Genomic DNA, 20,532 nt, shown 5'->3' with positions numbered 1-20,532 from the left:
ACATATAGACAAACTTTTAAGCAAGACAAATGGACAGACGGGATGGGAAGTTATCAGTGTGGGTCGCATCCCAGCCTCTTTTTTAAATTGCTATGGTAAAAAAAAATACCTACTCAATTTTCTTGCGAGCCCTTTCTGCATATTTCTGTATTATTATCTTTATGACAAAATTTATTTGAAGTCGATATCTTTACTGCTTCTTGAGCTATGGAATACGAAAAAATGTCGCGAACGGACGAACGTATGGGGTTACTAACGCACGTACAGACGCATGCACAGCTATCTCTCTAAAACAAATTTTATTTCGACTCTGGGGAGTCCTTTAAACTCGAAACAAATTTTTCAATTCGAATAATCGGAACGATTACAATAACTTCCTATAAGAAGTTAAAAATACCCGTTTTCAACATTATTTTTAGTTTTGTTAATGTATTTCACAAAAATATTTATAAAACAGTTGCCTATTCAACCGATCCCTTACAATAGCAAAACATACTTTCAAACCGACAAATATCTCGTTAAGAGAACAACCTTCATTCATTTTTAGAGCTCCCTTTTCAATTCTATCAAGAAGACTCAAAATTATACTCGAGTTTTGGGCGAAGAAAAGCGAAATATATGTATAATCAAAAGGGGTGCAAAACTTCTTGGTAGCATTTTTTGCGATATTGAATATTTGATCACTGCTTTTTGATACAAATACCTAGAACTGAAAGCTATTTAATTGCAGCAGTAGACAGCATTGAGTTTTCGAAGCATTACACGATGTTTTATTCTCCATTCGACAATGCTGTCAAGATAAGAATTCAATGAGCTTATCAAATGCTACCGTAGGTAGTGCACATCTGAAGAAGAGTAATGAGAATCTTCAAACGAATATAAAAATTTGAGGGTAATGTTATTAACGAAACAAGTTAAAGGGTTAGAAGTTTCAGACCAAAAACCATTTACAAAAATAAGGAAACGGATCCCTGGGGCACACCAGCGTTTATTTTGTATGGATATCAGATTTAAACCCATTCAATACTTCTTCAATTAAATCTACGTGTTATTTCCGTAAATGAGTCAAGTCGGAAGTTGTAGCTTAATAGCTCAACACAGATATACATCTATATATATAAAAATCAATGCCACTTTTCGTTTTAATTTTATAACTCAACAATGCCTTTACCGATTTGGCTAATTTTGGTCTTGAATTATTCGTGGAAGTGCAGAGAAAGTTTGCACGTAAAGAAAATTAAAAAAAAATATCTTGAAAAGGTGTAAAATCAACATCTTTCTATACTCCCATATACAAACAATTTGTACAAATACTTAAAGAAATCCCGATTTGTTGATTACCTTGGAAATGCAGAACGAAGCCATTGATTTTAGCGACTATTTTATCGGAATAGAAAACTGAATTAGCACTTGCATCTTCGGGAATTGCTGCTGCATTTCCTGTCATTCCTCGATAAATTCCTACTAATGAAATAAACACCTGTTGTTAGAAATTGGTGATGGCAAAATACCAACCGACAGTACCAACGGATTGATCGCTTTACCGAACAATTTTTGTATACAATTGCGCAATCTATAGGTTGATTGAGAGAACGCACCATTTTAGCACCGAAAAACATTCATATCAATGCTATTAATTTTCAAATTCAATCGAAACTGCCAGGTGTCGTCACGACATATAAATCAATTGACAGTGTTATGAATCAAGAAGAGGCAATGAATTTTCCAACTGAATTTTTAAATTCATTCGAACCGACTGGTAAAACACCGCATTGCTTGAACCTAAAAATTGGTTCTTTATTAATCCGCCCAAAACTGCGTAATGGCACCAGATTGGTAGTGAAAAAGTTATTTCCAAATTTGATTTAAGCTACAATCTTAACTGGTAAATCAAAAGGAGAAGGTTTTTTGATACCGTGTATTCCTCTGATTCCAACTGATATGGCATTTGAATTCAAAAGATTACAATATCCTGTGCGTTTATCATTTGCGATGTTCATAAATAAGGCCCAAGGGCAAACACTTCACGTTTGTGGTGTCAATTTGGAGGAATCATGTTTTTCATATGGCCAACTTTATGTTGCCTCTTCCAGAGTTGGGACACCCAACAGTTTATTTATTCATGCTCGAAATGGAAAAACTAAAAATATTGTTTATCCAAGTGATTTAGACTATCCCATATAGACCCACCATAGTAAGAGTACCCAATTCTTTTTTATTTTTTAGTTTTTACTCTTTGCTGATAAATATAATATAAACAATACATCATTTGGGTCATTTGGACTTTTAAATAGCTAGCAGTTTAAAATATTTTTTTGTTTGAATAAATGAACTTAATAATATTTTTTGATTACTATGCCTTATACGTAGCGAAGCACGTACCGAGCCGCTAGTTTTTGATAAAATTTTCATTTCATTGCAATATTTGATTCATACTATCAATTTTTAAAATCAATATCATATTTAAGGATTCACAGTAGCTTACAGTTTAGAATGGTATGCTGACTTCAATTGTTGCTTGGTTTGAACTTCCATTTCTGCAGCCTGAATAATTTCCAATTATCAGCAAGACTTGCAATGGTAGCACCAATATTTTTGATTGAGAATGAATTACGATGATGCACATGCATTACTATATCAAAAGCGTTTTCACTCGATTATGACTACCGAAATTATTGCTGGATGTGTTTCATAGGTGTTAAATGCAAATGCCTCCCGGAATTTGTATTAGTTTTACTAATATTTTGATAAAATGTAAGTGGGTTCAAATAGACCCCATAATGTTCGGGTGGGTAAAGACAATGTTAAAAAATATAACCCACTTAACCTTTTAAGACTTTTATCTTACAAAAAAAAGAACAAGATGAAATCCTTACATACGAACAAAAATTCTTAATACAAATTTTATATAAATGTTACAACCCGAATCTCAAATAAACTTATAAAATTTTGGTGACTTTTTAATATCTAATGTTTAACGTTAAATAAAATCCACAAAACGTTCTGCAAATATTAATAAAAGTCGTACATTTATGATCTTTATAATAGCTTCGACACATGAATCATTAGTGTGTACATCTCATTAAAATAATTTGAGTTTTTGAATTGTTAAAGTATAAAAGCTAAGTCTTTCTATGGTTCATCATCCAGTCTTCTAACACATCAACCATCATACAATCATCACCATCAGTAAAAATTCTATCATCATGAACTTTAAAGTTGTGTTTTTATTCCTGTTTGTGGGACTCTTAAGTGTACTTCCATCTTCAGAAGGATTGTTTACAAATCCATATCAATATCCTGGCGGAGTTAATTGCAATTACTTTTTTGCTCGTTTTCATCCTCAATGCTTTTTAAGAAAAACAACAACAACTACTACTACTACAACTACAACTGCAGCTCCTCGCATTTAATTCAATTATTATTTGAACACTTTAAATAAAATAAAATTTGTTCATATTAAAATATGATAATTTATTAAAATGTTGTATATTATTTATAGTGATAAATTAAAAAAAAATAAAAATTTTACTAAAATTGGAGACAAAATTTAACTTAAGCCTCAACTTTTTCTACTTCTTGTCTTTAGAAATTTTAATAAAATGTGTTGTGTCAAAACTTTTGTATTTAGATATTTTTGTGTGTTTAAGAACTTTGGGATTTTTGACAAAAGTCGTTCCTTCTTAGTTCCTTAGTAAATTAATGAAACCGAAGACACACGTGGTGTCACCAATCATTTTAAAATCTCTTCTTCGAATACTGTCCAAGGGGCTTAAATAAGTTACTGGAGCACTAGCCCAGAAATAAGAGTTATATTCAAGTTTCGGACGTATGTACATACATATGTATGTTTATAAGTTTTGTAAATTGTAGACGGAGTGAAAATTGTCTAGCATCTTCTCAAAAAAACTAGACATCTTGCAGACCTGGGTCACAACAGCATTTATTTTATGGGTTTCCGACTTGAATCCGTTCAAAACAACTTGTATTGCGAAACAACTTGTACGAAAGGATATTTCTAATCCAACTAAAAAAACTCAAAAAATCGAATTCTCGATTTAGTCTTTTCTTCTGACGCTATTAGTACTCTCGTTCTAGAATCTAGATCAGGAATTACTAATATTGACAAATATCACCCCCCTTAAGACATTTTTTTTGACTTAAGTAATCACCTTACTGATCACAGTAATTCCTTTGATTGCTTATATAATTTTGATTTCAGAAGAGCCAATTTCCAGTTGTTGTCTAAAGATTTAACCATTTCTGGAATCGCTGAAACTTTCCCTAATAATTGTGTAGAAAAAAATCTACCTTTTAAGAAATTAGGAAATACTAACTTTAACCACCCTTGGTATACGAATTACTTCGAAACAAAATAAATAAGGCATTGAAAACTTATCTTAAAACTCTGTCTCCAAACAACTTCTTAGTCAATGTTGAATTCTTTAATGAATGTAAGTCTCTTTCTAATTTTGTATACGCTTGTTATGTTACTGATGGGCACCTCTTTGAAAGAGAATCCTAAACAATTTTGGAAACTTGTAAACTTAAAGAAAAAATCAGATGACTTTTCAGTTAACTTACAAGAACCTTTCGTTGATAAAAATTATGATATTATCTGTAACGCTTTCGCAACAAATTTCCGGGATTCCTTTGTTAATAGCAATCAAGAAGTTGATGAAAAATATTTTCATAATCTTCATCCCTTTTCGCAAACTAGCTGTGTCACATAACTGTGCTACAGAGTACGGTACTTGATCTTTTATCTGCGTTAAATGATGATTGCTCAGCCGGTTCCAATGGTATTCCCCCGATAGTACTAAAAAAGTGTAGTAATGCCTTAGTTGAACCACTTACGTTCTTATTTAAACTTTCTCTAAAAACAGCCAAATTTCCCAGCACAAGGAAGAAGTCTTTTCTAACACCTATTTTCAAGAAAGGTAACAAGTCGGATATAAGCAACTACAGGCCCTTTGCAAAGCTTTCTTGCATTCCTAAAGTATTTGAACAAGTTTTTTGTGAAAGTATAGCATATTTTAGTAAAAATATCATTTGCGAACAGCAACATGGTTTTGTGAAAAAAAGATCAACGGTAACTAATCTCCTCACATTCTCAAACATATGTTCAAACGCTTTAGAACATGGTTATGAAGTTGACTGTGTATACACTGACTTTTATAAAGCTTTTGACCAACAAAGCCACGGAATTATTTTATTTAAACTTATGGCTTTTGGTTTTCCACCATTTTTCTTAGATTGGATTAAAATTAAGAAATTGTCATTCTGAACCTTTTGTTGCTCAATCTGGTGTTCCCCAGGGAAGCCATCTTGGCCCTTTTCTGTTCATCCTGTCTATTAACGATGTATCGTCATGTCTACGCTCAAGTGAACTTCTCATTTTTGCTAATGAAATGAAAATTTTTATGATTATAAAGTCCACCCATGATCGTCTTCTTTTACAAGTCGACATTAATAGTTTCACATTTTGGTGTGGGAAAAATAGCCTTTTACTCAACCCTTTTAAATGCCAGACTATAACTTTCACTAAAAAACTAATCAGTATTACTGTATATCGCAGTAGAAACTCTGTCGTGTGTGTCTGTCGAGCTTTTATATAACTTAATCTGTTCATCGATAGATTTAAATTTAAATAAGGTGGGATTAAAATCATTGTTTAGAACCAGTACTCCACTATCGTAAACGTTCTCATTTTATTTTTTGTTCTGTAACAGTTAAATGCTAATTTTGTTTTGTATTTTGTGCGTGTTTTAGGCTTTAATTGTATTATTTTTACTAACAACTAGCACATGCACTTATGATGAGCCTCTGATCATAGATTGACGCTTGCTATATATAAACTTCCGAATTTCCGAAATTCTGAAGTGTAAGTGAAAGAAGGAATTCGTCAATACCGTTCGTCAAGTGCAAAGATTAATCATGACATCACCAGTGGACCTATTGCTACGAAAGCCGTACTAACGGTCATTAGGAATCCTTAAGATATTTCTGGGACGGTAATATTTAATCAGCGTTTCCATGAATTTAGAAAGAAGGGACGTTAGTGCTATTGGTCGATAATTTGCTGAAAAAGAAGATTCGCCTTTTTTTGGAATTGGATAAAAAATGCAATTTTCTAACTACTCGGAACGAGCGGAGAAGAATAGGATAGATGGAAAAGCTAACGCAGTGGTTTTGCTAGGGTGGAAGAACGCTGATATACCCAATAATAGTAGGTATACCATCCGGACCAGTGGATATTGAATGTTGAGATCTTTAAAAATTCTCGCCACAGAATAATTAACATTTTTAAGAACTGGGGAAGCCATGCCACTATCTGGTAAAGTGAAATTTTCGGCAAATTGTCTTGCAAACAAGTTAGCTTTATCAAAAGAGCTAACTGAAGGATTGTTATTGAGAACAAACGTGGGTACCGAGGAAAAGGAAGAATTCCTCGTTTTTTTATACGAATGTAAACAAATTTATACTGCCTTCTGGGACCTTGCAGTATTTTTTGGTCGTGCAAAAATTTGATCCTTCGAATATCGGCCTTTTTGCCTTTCCCGGCCGTTTTCGGGTTAAATTTGTTCATTCCCAGATGAATCATACTAGTAATCATATCTTCACTGGAGTCTATGTAAGTACCGAGGAAGCTTAGTAACCAATTAAAGATCCTAAAGAAATTATTGAAATTCTCGTAATGCCGAACTGTTCTATTTAGAGCTTTTTTTTTAACTGGACTAGTTTAAAACGAGAAATTAGCAGGTATGACACTGTGGTCCGATGTGTTCAGACTCTAGAGGCTTCAACACACAGTAAGATAATTCTTTGAATGGAGTCAGACGGAGCATCAAATTCTGGGGAAGTCGAAACCCTGTCCTGTATGTACTCGTATCAATTTTTACCAAATTTGCGTACTATTTTTTTAGATTTTATTTTTATGGAAAAAACGGACTGTTAGATTTTTATATAAAAATACTAAATATCGAAAACAATATTTTCTGTGAAATAAAATAAGTTTAAAGCCAGTATTTTTAATTTTTAGAAAGCTATTTGAGTCGAAAGTAAATTTTTACCAACTTTGAGTAATAGTGTTTTGAGGTTTTAATTTTTTGTAAAAATCCTGTCAATTCGATTTTTTTCAAAATTTTATCGAATGTTGAAAACAATATTTCTTATAAGACAAAATTAGTTTGAAGCCACTATTTCAAATTTTTGAAAAGATATTTGAGTCGAAAATCATTTTTTACCAACTTTGAGTCATGTTTTTTTTATTTTTTATAAAAAAACATAAACGCAATTTTTTTGAGAGTCCATTTTGCATTATTATCTGTATAACAAAATGTATCTGGAGTCGATATCTCTACTGGTTCTTGATATATGGACGACGAAAAAACTGTCTCGATTGTACGAACGTACGTACATCTCTCTAAAAATCTTCTATTTGGACTCTAGAGATTTTGAAACGTAGAGAAATTTCAAAATTTTCAATTCGACAAATCGGAATCATTACAAAAACTTCCTCTGGGGAATCAAAAATATATTTTTCTTAACTTGAATTGTGTTATAAATTTCTGAAACGGTTTTTTTTTAGATTTCTGTAAAATTGAAAACATTGATATATATTTCTAAAAAAATACTCAAGTTGATTTTTTTTTTCAAAACTTAATGGTTTTTATTTATTATTATATAAAACATTTTTTTAAAAAAACTTATATGAAAACAAATTTTACATGACAATCGTATTAATTAGCAGGAGCTTCAGTAGTTGTACTTGTAGTTGTAGATGTAGTTGACGTTGAGCTTGAAGATGAGCTTGTCGACGGAGTTGACGATTCAGGACATAGAAATTTGGAGAAAGTTCCTTCTGACGATGGAAGAACACTTAAAATTACGACGAACAGGAAAAAGAAAACGAATTTAAAGTTCATGATGATTGAGTTTTTATTTTTTGATAATGATTATGTTGATAGTTGTTTCACAAGAAGACTGGATGATGAACCTTGAGAAAACTAAGCTTTTATACTTTTACAATATTCAAAAATTAAAGTTATTTTCACTTTATTTATTTCTGCTTTATTTGCAAAAGGTATTTAAGTGATAATAAATGTTATGTTCTGTTGTATATAACATATTTCATGTTTGCACAACATTTTGACGTTTTTATTAAAGCCCGAACTTTAGATATAAATAAATCAAAAATTAAGTTAATTGTTTAAGATAAAGGATTTAACATGTAAACATATAGAATTTTTAAAATTCATAAGATTTTGTTTTGATCTTATTGATGTAAGATAAGAAGCTTTTAATTAGGGGCTTTAAAAATTGTATGAAATGAAGTGTGTTTTAAAATCGTATGATGTTACTTACGTGTTTTTCAACTTAATTAAGTTATTGTACGAGAATGTATTTTCCAAGATATGTAAAAACTTTCAAGTAACTTGGCTAAAAATTGTATGCTCTATGAGCCCGCCCAACTTAACAACTACAATATTGAGATTTAAATTTTAAGTTAAACTTTTAAGTAAAAATTTAAAAAAAATATTTAAACCTTTAATTCTTTAATTCAAAAACTACATCGTTTTTATTCATCTTAATTTAAATTAAATGCAGAGTAAAAAGTGTGGATCTCATCTCCTTAAAACGATACTATTCAAATGATGTTTGGTTTTACTAATACACTGTTTTAGTCGGACCCTAACATTTGTAACATCTAGCCTTATTTCACATTTTTTTAGTTAAAGCTAATAAAGCTTATGAATTTATACCATTTGCATTATGTCATTATGTCATAATTCTTTTTAATTACTTTTTCATTTTTACCTTTTTTTCTTTTTATATTTTCAATAAACCACGCTGAATTATTTGTATTTAACCTTTTTTATCTCTTATTTTAATAAAGTCAACAGGAAATATTAATCTCGTTCCATTAGCGCTAGCAGAAACACATCAATCTAACGCCAGTACACCGGAGCAGTGACTGTCTTACCTTGGTTAAAAAAATTAGGGCCAATTACCCCGCTCGCTGAAATGCACAACAAAGTATGGTTGCATTTACCCTATTTTCTGCCTTTATTTTGCTAATGGAAAGCCTTGAATGTAAAGCAGGTCTCACTATCGCCTGCTTTTCCTGAAATGATGCGGCTTTGATGACTATTCCTTTGTGGTTTTTTCCCATACCTCTCTTAGTCCTTGAGGTAGTTCTATACCTACAACATTTAAACTAGTTCTAATTTTACCTGCTATAAAACGGAGCGTTAAGCTCAATTTTGGCCTTGTTCCTCCTTACCACTACCCAGACTTCTTAATTCAATCAAATTAATACTCTTACTAAGCTCCCAAACAATCAGAGCATCCTTTTACCTGATTTAAAACACTCTAATAGGTAAATTAAGATCTTGTCCTTATCCATGTGACAAAAAAAACATGTACTTTTTAAGACCTTCTTCAGAAAAACATCCATTAAACTTGCATTTAATTGAGTCCAAATTTTTGTTTAGCAATATGAACTTAAAATCTACGTCACTCATTCCACATTTGGGTTTTTCCAAAAAACCTACAGGTTCCAAAAATATTGTCAAATAAAAAACAAAAAAAGCTTGTCCCTATTCATGTGATACGAAGTGTATGTATATTTAAAAACGTTAAAAAGTATCTGTAAAAACAGTTTGTCTTCAAAAAAAATTGGATAAATAAGAAAACTGGAGCATTTTTTTTAAATAATTGTGTATATATAAAGTTTAACAATGTTTTTTACAATCATTTTTTAGCAATTGAGTCTTTTGCCGTTAGGCTTTCTATATTTTAATCATACCTAATAATGATCTCAAATAGAAAAAACTGTGTTGTGGAAACAACTTTGTGTTTTCACTTAATGGTAAAAATTTTAAGGCCAATTATGTGATGATTTCGCCTGGAAAAAAAAGAAACAAGCTATTTTACATAACTGTTATTCTAACTTAAGGGTCATTTTTTAATTTATGCAAATACGTTTTTTGAGTTTGTTTATTAGCCTGTCAGATATTTAACTTCCCATAGGAAGTTATTATAATGGGTCCCATTTTTGACATTTATCGACGTTTCAAGGTCCCTAGAGTCGAAATAAATGATTTTCAGAAAGATGTCTGTGCGTGCGATTTACGTTTTATGTGACCACAGAAAGAAAAAAAAACTTTTTATTTATTTTTTATTGGGCCACAGGCCTCTTACGCTTTATTAATTAATATTAAATATAACAAACTAAGAAACCAGAATGATCCGCCGTCCAAGCGTCGCTGCGATCATTGGGGTTACATACGTATTATTGGGCCCCGCTGATCGGTTATGACTTTGCTTTTATAGTCTTTTAATGCTGACATTGCATTTAGTGGGTGATTGAGCTGTTGACCCTTTATTGCTGATGCCGCACTTATTGGTTGGAAGTGCTGTTGACCGTTATTAGCCGATGCTGCACTTTTTGGTTGATCGTGCTGTTGACCCTTCATTGCCGACGCTGCACTTATCGGTTGAATTGTAGTTGCTGCTATATCATATGTAACTCCTCCTCGGTTTGAGTAAGAATTCTCCTGAATTCTATAATTTACTTGTTTTACATTGTATGTTTTATTATACATTTTATTGCAAAAATAGGTTATGCTTACTGATATACAAATAATCATTATAATCATGGTAATGTTTATTACATATGACATATTTTTATGAAATCTTAACTCATTAATTTCTTTTATATTTTCAAAATTATTTAAAACAATATCATCAAAAGTGATGGTTTTCTTAAAGGAAGTATTAAAATTATTTTCGGGGTAAAAATATTTTTCTTGAACAATTGTTTTGTTATTATAAAAAATTTCTTTTAGCAAATATATTTGACAATTAAAAAAATTAATAAGATAATTGTTGTTTAATACAATTTCTCTGTCATCACAATTATGTTTTAATTTTTCTTTGTATGCATTTTTTACAATTAAAGTTTCATCATCTATTATTTGTATTTGAGTTTTGTTGTTATGTCTCAATTTACAATCTTTAGTTAGGATACAATGTTTGCTTGGTTTTAATTGTTGTACAGTTACATCATTTTGGTATACAAATGTTTTATTATTAATTTCTATTATATATTCGTTTTCGTAATCAATTTCAAAATGTTTATCATTTGGTAAAGGTAAAATTAACTTTTGTTCTACTGTTACATAATTTCTTGGAATTTTAATGGCGATTATGAGAAATTTGTTTTTGTATTCTAGTACACCCATTTTAATTAATTTAAGTTTATGCGAATCAATTTCATATTCATTTAGTTCTTCCAATGTCAATATACTGGGGTGTATTATATTATATTTTGCTGATACAACATTATCTTGAATTTGATTTACTTTATTTTCTATAAAACGTAATTTTGTCATTTGATCTAAAAATAATTGGTTTTTTACAATTTTTGAAATAGAATTTTGTATTCTGTTATAAGTATTCAGTATTTTTTCTCTATCATCTAAAATTGTTTTTTTTAATGTTTCTATCGATTCATTAAAATTTTTATTTATTTTAATTTGTTCATTTATTACATCAATTGCATTATGGCTGTTTTCTTCTGATATTCTTAAATAGTTCCAAATTTGTTCCCTATCTTCATTATCCATGGTTCCGAAGAGCCATCTTTCTATGTTTCCGACTACGTTTATTAAACCCCTTCTAAATCTTCTCTGTTCTTTAGGTGTAATCGACTTAATTTTTGCTATAATTGTTTCTATTTCTTTAAATATCATATCTTTGTTTTCGATCTGTAAGTGTTTAATGTTAGTTTGTATGAGTGTTATTGTGTTCAGAATTTCTTCTGGGTCTATAATATGTAGAATTGTATTTGTTTGGTTAGTAATTTCTAGATCTTTAATTTTTATTTTTAAATAACTTGTTTGTTCATTAATTAGTGTTGTTTGAAGTATGCCTTGTGTTGTTTGTGCTACTAATAGTACTAGGAGCATTATTACCTGAAAATTTATAAGGTCTTTTAATATTGCTAATGTGTACGTTATTGAGATTTTTAATTTTATATCTAGGTTGTTCTTTATGTCGAACATTTTTGTAATTTTTGATTGGTCCTACTTCTCTTTTTTCTGAATATGTTTCGCGTTTTTCATTAAGTTTGTTAATTTTCTTAACTTTCGTTTGTTGGATTCTTTCATAAAGTACTAATTCATCAATTTCTTCTTTAGCTATTTTAGGTGTGGTTTTTATCGTGGAATGATATCTGTTGTTATAATTATCTAGAACTAATTGCAATTTCATTTCTATTGATAAATCTTTTTCTTCAATGCCTGTTATTTTTTCTAAAATAGTTGAATGCAATCTTTCAATATCCGCATTCTCTGTGTGGCTATTAGGTTTCGTGAAGTGTATTTCGACCTCGCTTCTATTAAGAAAATCTAAAATATGTTCTGATTTGAATTCGTTATCTGATATTATTTTTTTTGGTTTACCGAATTTTGAGAAATGTTCAATAATAATTGCTTTTTTACTTCTCCAATTTCTATCGGTTATTACATACCCTACTGCAAATTTTGTAAGTTTGTCGATTATAGTTAGAAATGCTTTTTTCTCAATGTGAAATATATCTAAATGTATTATTTCATTTTTATGTTTTGGGGTCTCTGTTAAGTTATATTTTGGTTTAATGGGATTCCTATCGTATTTTATTTCCTGACACTTTTTGCAATTGTTAATTACTATCTGTATTTGCTCGTGAAGTTTAGGAAAAAAAATTTTTTCTTTCAGCGTGTAGTATGTTTCGTTTATACCACTGTGCATAGATTCTTTAGTGTGATAGAGGGAAATCTGTTTGTGAATCTCCTCCTCGGTTTTGATTTCGGCTGCTCTTTTAGTACATTTAATGAATTTTATTTTGTTGTTCATGGAGAATAATTGAATTATAACTTGTTGAACTTTATTATAGTCACGATCTTCTACCTCAGAATATATACCTGTTGTTCCTTTCTTAGTTACTCTAATTAGAACATCTTTTATTTTGTCCACTCCTTCAAGAGGATTCAGATATATAATTCTACGTTCATGCAATATTTGTATTTCGTTTGTTATTCTACTGTAAGTTAGGATTAATTGCGTTTTATATTTGTTAACAATTTCCTCTTTTATTCCTATATGATCTAAATGCTGTTCCTCGACTGAATGAATTGTTTCCGTAAGCTCCATATTAGATTCTGAATCATTATCCTCGTTTATTTTGGGAGTGTTTTCTAATCTACTTAGGAAATCTGCTACTTTATTCTCTTTCCCTTTTAAATATTCGATTTCAAAATTATACTCTTGAAGTTTCAAAAGCCATCTTTGATTTCGTTGGGAGAACTCCTTTCCTTTATATTTGCTATTTAGATATTTTATTGGAATATGATCAGTTACAATTTTAAAATGATTTCCATATAAATATGGTCGATAATAGTTGACTGAGTAAACAATTGCCAGGAACTCTTTATCTGTTACACTGTACTTTTGTTCGTGTTTATTAAGGGTTCTGGATACGAAGCATATTGGGTGCCCGTTTTGAGATAGAACAGCGCCAATGGCATAATTGCTTGCGTCTGTTGTAACTACAAAGGGTTTGTCATATTCGGGATATTTTAAAATTGGGTGTGAAGTTATTAAATCTTTAAGGTTTTCGAATGCTGAAATATATTGAGGGTCTTTAATATTAATTGTTTCACCTTTTTTCAAATATCTTATCATAGGATATGCAATCTTAGCATAATCCCTTACGAATTTTCTGTAGTACCCAGTCATCCCTAGGAAACCTTTAAGTTGTTTCTCTGTTTTTGGTATCTTTAAGTTATCAATTTCTTTTACTTTGTTAGGATTTGGTTTAATCCCTTCCTTAGTCAAAATATGACCGAGAAATTCAGTATCTCTTTTCATACACTTATCTGCTTGTATTTTAAGGTTATGATCTTGTAATTTTTTAAATATTTTTTCTAGAGAATGCATATGTTCTTCTAATGTTGTAGAGAATATTAAAATATCGTCTAAGTAGACTACGCATATTTTATTTATATAATCACGTAAGATATTGTTCATAAGTCTCTGAAACGTTGCAGGTGCATTCTTTAACCCGAATGGCATCCTGATGTATTCATATAGACCCGCTGGAGTAACGAACGCTGTCTTTTCAATGTCTTCTGGTGCAACTAAGATCTGGTGGTAACCTTTTGCCAGATCTAATGTGCTGAAGTACTGTGATTTCCCTAACTTATCCAATATACTGTCTATATTGGGAATTGGGTATTTATCATCTCACTTTCATCAACTTTCTATAATCAACGACAATCCTGTATTTTTGTATGCCGGTATTGTCAAGTTTTTTCGGAATAACTATTATTGGTGAACTGTAACGACTGTTACTCTTTCGAATGATTCCTTGTTTCTCCATTTCTTCCATCTGCCTACGTACTTCGACTTCATGTTTTGGTGGATACCTATATAGTTTAGAGTTAATTTGTTGGTCTGTGGTAGTTTTTATTTCGTGAACTACTGTAGTAGTGTTTGTTAATTGATCGCCTTCTTTGAAAATCAATTTTTTATATTTATTTAAAAGCTTTTCTACAGACTCTTGTTCTATTTCATTGAGGTGATTTGTTTGAATGTTACAAACTTCACTTATTTCCAACACATTAACTTCTTCAAGTAATGTGGTTAAGAATGGAAGATGTATACCATTTACTAAAATAACTTCCTCATTTTTTAAGTCTATAGTTTTTGCATTGTTCCTTATCCAATCCATTCCTATTAGGAAATCGTAAGGTTTATTTAATTCTACTTTTGTCCATTTCATTCTTGCATTGCAAGGCTGATTAAATTGTATTGGACATTTTGTTTTTACTTGTGCTGTTTCGTTAACAATACCATTAATAGTATTAATTTGAATTGGTGTATCGTTAATATATTCGTAAAGATTTGAGGGAACTCTAGTTGAATTTAATAGGCTAATGGTTGATCCTGTGTCAATCAATGCTATATAGTCTGTTTTTTCAAAAGTTAATTGTATGCACATTTTTCTTGAATCCGAGGCTAGTTGATAAAAAACTCGTGATTCTCTATTTGATTGGTTTCATCTTTATTACTTAAATAGTCTACTTCCATAGGTTCTATTCTAGCCTGTCTTGATCTATGTTGACCTGAATTTTGAATGTTTTGGGGATGGTTATTATACCCATTATTTCTAGCTTGGCCTGATGCATTATTATTTCTTATTTGTCCTGTCGGGCTATTCCCATTAGGTTGATTTTGATAATTGTTTCTATTAACTTGATTTTGATTCGTATAGTTATTGTTTCTATTAGGATATTGATTAGTGTAATTATTGTTTTTAAAAGGATTTTGATTAGTGTTAGTATTGTTTTTATTTGGATTAGTGTAATTGTGTCTGTTGTTTTGGAAATTTTGAGAAGTTGTGTTTTGGCATTGATTTCTAGGTTCAATGTTGTGTGTTCTATCTGATCGTAAATTATATTCATCCTGACCTATATATTTAAACAAAATTGTTCTAATTTTTGATAAATTGTATTCATTGTAAATCTCTGCAGCTAAAGCTCCTGCTGTTACATCTTTTATTTTTAGAATTAATGCACTATTTAGACAGTTAGCAATTTCTAAACCATTTTTATTGAATGTTGCACATTCTGTTATATAATTAATAATATTTTGTATCTTATCTAATAATTGACTTATACTATATACCTTTATACTATTAATGCTTCTCAGGATTGTTGCTTCGTCTTTGGTTGGCCGGAAGTGTATCTTCAGTTTTTGCTTGCATTCCTCCCACGATGCTGGTGCTTCAATTGCTAGGAAGTTCTTTGCGATTCCTCCGATTTTCTCATTGTAGACAACAGCAAACACTTCGTTAATATTTACCGGTCCAAATTCTTCTATAATTTGGTCTATCGTCGCGATAAAAGAAGGTAACGTGCCTTGCTTTCCCGTAAAGTTCTCTACATATTTTAAACGTTTTTCTATTGTAACTCTTATGTTCCGCACTGCATTATTCTGACTGTTTAGAATTTCAGTCAGTGTTAGTATAGACATTGTTCCATTATAGGTTGTGCCATTTTGGTTTTTTAATTTTTTTTAAGTGATTATTAGATTCTTACAGTCACTTTATTATAATCACAGTTTTCACTTCGATATTCCGTGGTTATTGGTTTCGGATGCGATTATTAGCTTCTTAAAGTCACTTTATTATAATCACATACACTTTGATAATCCGTGGTTATTGTTTTTTATTGAAAAGTTTATTTCTAAAACAAAACACTGAGATTTCTTTTTTTTTTTCGTTTCACTATCCTCTAATTTATATTGTAGAGGACAACCGACTGCGCCATTTACGTTTTATGTGACCACAGAAAGAAAAAAAAACTTTTTATTTATTTTTTATTGGGCCACAGGCCTCTTACGCTTTATTAATTAATATTAAATATAACAAACTAAGAAACCAGAATGATCCGCCGTCCAAGCGTCGCTGCGATCATTGGGGTTACATACGTATTATTGGGCCCCGCTGATCGGTTATGACTTTGCTTTTATAGTCTTTTAATGCTGACATTGCATTTAGTGGGTGATTGAGCTGTTGACCCTTTATTGCTGATGCCGCACTTATTGGTTGGAAGTGCTGTTGACCGTTATTAGCCGATGCTGCACTTTTTGGTTGATCGTGCTGTTGACCCTTCATTGCCGACGCTGCACTTATCGGTTGAATTGTAGTTGCTGCTATATCATATGTAACTTGCGTGTGTACGTACGTTCGTTCGTCCGTACGTTTGCGACATTTATTTCGTCGTCCATAGCTCAAAAAATAGAAGAGATATCGAATTCAAATAAATTTTATTATACAGATAATAAGCAGAAAGATGCAGAAAGGGCTCTCAAGACAATTGCGTGGCTGGTTTTCTTACCATAGCAGTTTGAAAAAAAAGTGAAAATTCTGGTTAACCCTAAATATCTTCCGAACCAAAAACGCAAGAGAATTGAATTAAATTTTATATAATAAACTGCAACGTGATATCAAAGAAGTATATTTAAAAAAAAATTCATTTATAGGTTTTTTTTATAAATAAAAAAAAGCTGAAAACAAAAATTTGTCACCTTCAAAATTTTACGATTAAAATATGATTTCATCTCCAAAATAATTTTATTCAACCGAAAATAATGTTTCTGACATCTGATACAGTTTTGAGAAAAATCGAATTGACAGTTTTTTTTATAAAAAATAAAAATCTAAAAATAACATTACTCAAAGTTGGTAAAAATTGAATATCGATTCAAATATCTTTATAAAAATGCAAAATGTAATCTTCAAACTTATTTTATCTTATTAAAAATATTGTTTTTAACATTCCGAAAAATTTTGAGAAGAATCGTATAGACAGTTTTTTTACAAAAAATAAAAACCTACAAAAAATTTAACAAAAGTTTGTAAAAATTGATTTTCGACTCAAATATCTTTTCAAAAATTTGAGGTTATAGCTTCTTACTAATTTTCACCTATAAGAAATATTGTTTTCAACATGAGACAAATTCTGAGAAAAATCGAATTGGCATTTTTTTACAAAAAATAAAAACCTTAAAAAATAAGTATAAAAGTTGGTAAAAATTGATTTTCGACTCAAATGTCTTTTCAAAAATTTGAAATATTGGCTTCAAACTAATTTAATCTTATAAGAAATATTATTTTCAAAATTCGGTAAAATTTTGAAAAAAATCGATTTGACAGTTTTTTTACAAAAAATAAAACTATAAAAAAAAAAAAACAATAACAAAACTTTGTAAAAATTTACTTTCGACTCAAATAGCTTTTTAAAAATTAAAAATATTATCTTCAAACTTATTTTATTTCACAGAAAATATCGTTTTCGATATTTAGTAATTTTTATATAAAAATCCAACAGTCCGTTTTTTCATAAAAAATTAAATCTATAAAAATAGTACGCAAATTTGGTAAAATTTGATACGAGTAAATATAGACAAACTTTTAAGCAAGACAAATTGACAGACGGGATGGGAAGTTATCAGTGTGGGTCGCATCCCAGCCTCTTTTTTGTTTTCATATTAAAAAGAGCAAGTTCCAGTTTATCAAGGACTATTACAGACTCTAGCAAATCATCAGCTGTGTCTGGGCAAGCGTATGAAACGAGTGCAGGTTATCTTGACATGTCAACAAGGATCGGAAATGGGATGCCAAAATTTCAGCTTGTAATATATAACATACACTTGTATATTAATTTGTATATAGAACTTGCTCCTATTCTTTGTAATTCAATAACATTCAGTTGTTAATAAACTCTTATATTGAAAACCTCGTCTACTTTTTACGCTTAAAGACATATGATTGTTTTGACCCAACTCCCGTACATTATACCAAACATTTTCTGAATCCTTACACCTTTCTTTGCTGATCGCTAAATTTAGTTAATTGTTAGCCTCGCAGACCTGTTTGTATTCCAGATATGCAGACTTAAAGTGGTCTAAATTAAATCTTCTCAATACTAAAGGAAAGCGAACGATTTTTTCTGAGCCTCATACATTCCTAATCAAACCATTTATTTCTGGTTGCAGCTGCTTGTGATCTCACAATTTCGGTTATTTGTTCTCCTAATTGATAAATTCTAGAGGGGATTTAAGTGGCAACGAAGGTTTAATCTCTCTCGGAAACTCTCTCCTTCCTGAGGTGCCCATTTATGTCTTTGAATCTTTTCTTAGCTTAGGTGATGTGTTTCATGCAAGAGGTTTGCATTCACCAGAATTGGTAAACGAGACGTTAAAGTTGCTGATAGTACTTCAAAATCATTACAGCCTGAAGCCAATCACCATTCACTGAACCCAGATCGATTATTGAACTTCTCGGCCCACCCAAATTTTTGATCATCAACTATTGTTAAACAGTTTAAAGCTTGAGTTCCATGAACTCAATCTACCAAATGGTGAGACTTTTTCTACTTCTCTACCATCGTAACGACTTGCTTGATTAAAATCTTGAGTTCGGAATTTTTTAAGAATGCAAAACTTGCAATATACCTACGTACATATTTCCTTTGAGTCACAATTAAAAAGTTGTTTAGACAATATACAAACATTAATTCTTGTTCTTATTCACTTGGCCAAAACAGTTTGCTTTCTTAAGTCTGCAGGGAGTGTTAGCTCGACACGCTTCTTATATTTTATTAGGAACATTTTGATTTGTTTTGCTAAGGTACCTTTCTACAAGTCCATAGGTACCTCCAAATGTTAGTATTGTTAAGACGCACAGGTCCTTAGATGTTTGCTATATTTATGTGAAATTACGAAATATAATTTTCAGTTTTATTTATATGTAACTGTATTTTATCCCACGTGTCGAAAAGAAGTGTACTTCAATACATTTAAATACTCTAATAGTTCAAACCCATAAAAACAAGTAAAATTGTATTATTTCGAAGATATGTTAAAACACTGTTCTGGCAGACCATTTTTCAACAGTCAGATTGGCCGAGCGGTCTAAGGCGCCAGATTTAAGCTCTGGTTCCCGAGAGGGAGCGTGGGTTCGAACCCCACATCTGACAAAAGTTTTTTATTTTTGTTTTACCGTGACATTAATGTTCGTCAAGTGATTTAATGTCTATTTATTGCAAAGATTATTACTCAACTAAAGATTATCAATAATAGCTACATAATGAAACCTCCGTTTTAATTCTGAAGTTTGAATGAAAGTTTGTTTATTCCCTCGTACTTTTACGCAATTTCTAGAACTTTTGCATTTAAGCAGTTCTGGGTCTTAGGGAAATTTGTGCATTTCACTTATGAACTTTTTAAAATGCAAAAATAATTGCACATTATTGACTTAAGTTCAACAGTAAAGTAAAGGTTTTAAATTAATTCTTTTTTTCGAGCTAGTAATATTTTCTGAATTTTTGTTAGGTCTAGACGACAGTTAATGCAAAATATGAACATTATGAAGATGCTCGTACATATGTACATATCTACATATATCACATTATTATAAAATTGTGTAAAAATATCACGCGCGAATGTTTTTAACTTAAAAACAAAAAAATTAATTAAAAACTAAACAAAACCATCGTAATTGTCTCTGTTGGCATAAATGTACATAATAACAATACGCTTGTTGATTTGATAAAATAAAACATCAGCTCTAATGATTAAATATTTACTTTTTGTTTAAATTTTTTAAGTAAACATATGAGATTGCCTTTGAACTTGATATTGAAATTTTAGTTGGTGGCATTATTTTGCTGCGTGATTGATAATGTTTTGGGGGACTTGTTTAATTCTGTAATTCATTTACAAACTTATTCAAAAAGAAAAAAAGCTTTCAGTATTTTTATTAACATCAAACTTAAACGAAGTAAGACAATAACTATTCTTGTTTTTTTTTATCGAAATAGTATTAATTTTTTAGTTACTTTAAATGAATAGTTTTACAGCCACATAATATTACCCTTTAACAACTAATTAACTGCAAAACTTGATCTAAAATAGTTT

At 30.5% G+C, this 20,532-nt stretch overlaps 1 non-coding gene across 1 annotated transcript; it reads left to right on the top strand.

The window, feature by feature from the left end:
- Positions 1-19,508: 19,508 nt before the first annotated feature.
- Trnal-uaa (transfer RNA leucine (anticodon UAA)) lies at positions 19,509-19,592 on the top strand. Its single transcript has one exon. It is a non-coding gene; the product is annotated as a tRNA-Leu (tRNA).
- The last annotated feature ends 940 nt before the right edge of the window (positions 19,593-20,532 follow it).

This window comes from Eupeodes corollae, chromosome 1 (assembly GCF_945859685.1).
Source record: "Eupeodes corollae chromosome 1, idEupCoro1.1, whole genome shotgun sequence".
Classification (NCBI taxonomy): domain Eukaryota; kingdom Metazoa; phylum Arthropoda; class Insecta; order Diptera; family Syrphidae; genus Eupeodes; species Eupeodes corollae.
This window is presented reverse-complemented; position numbering and strand designations above follow the sequence as displayed.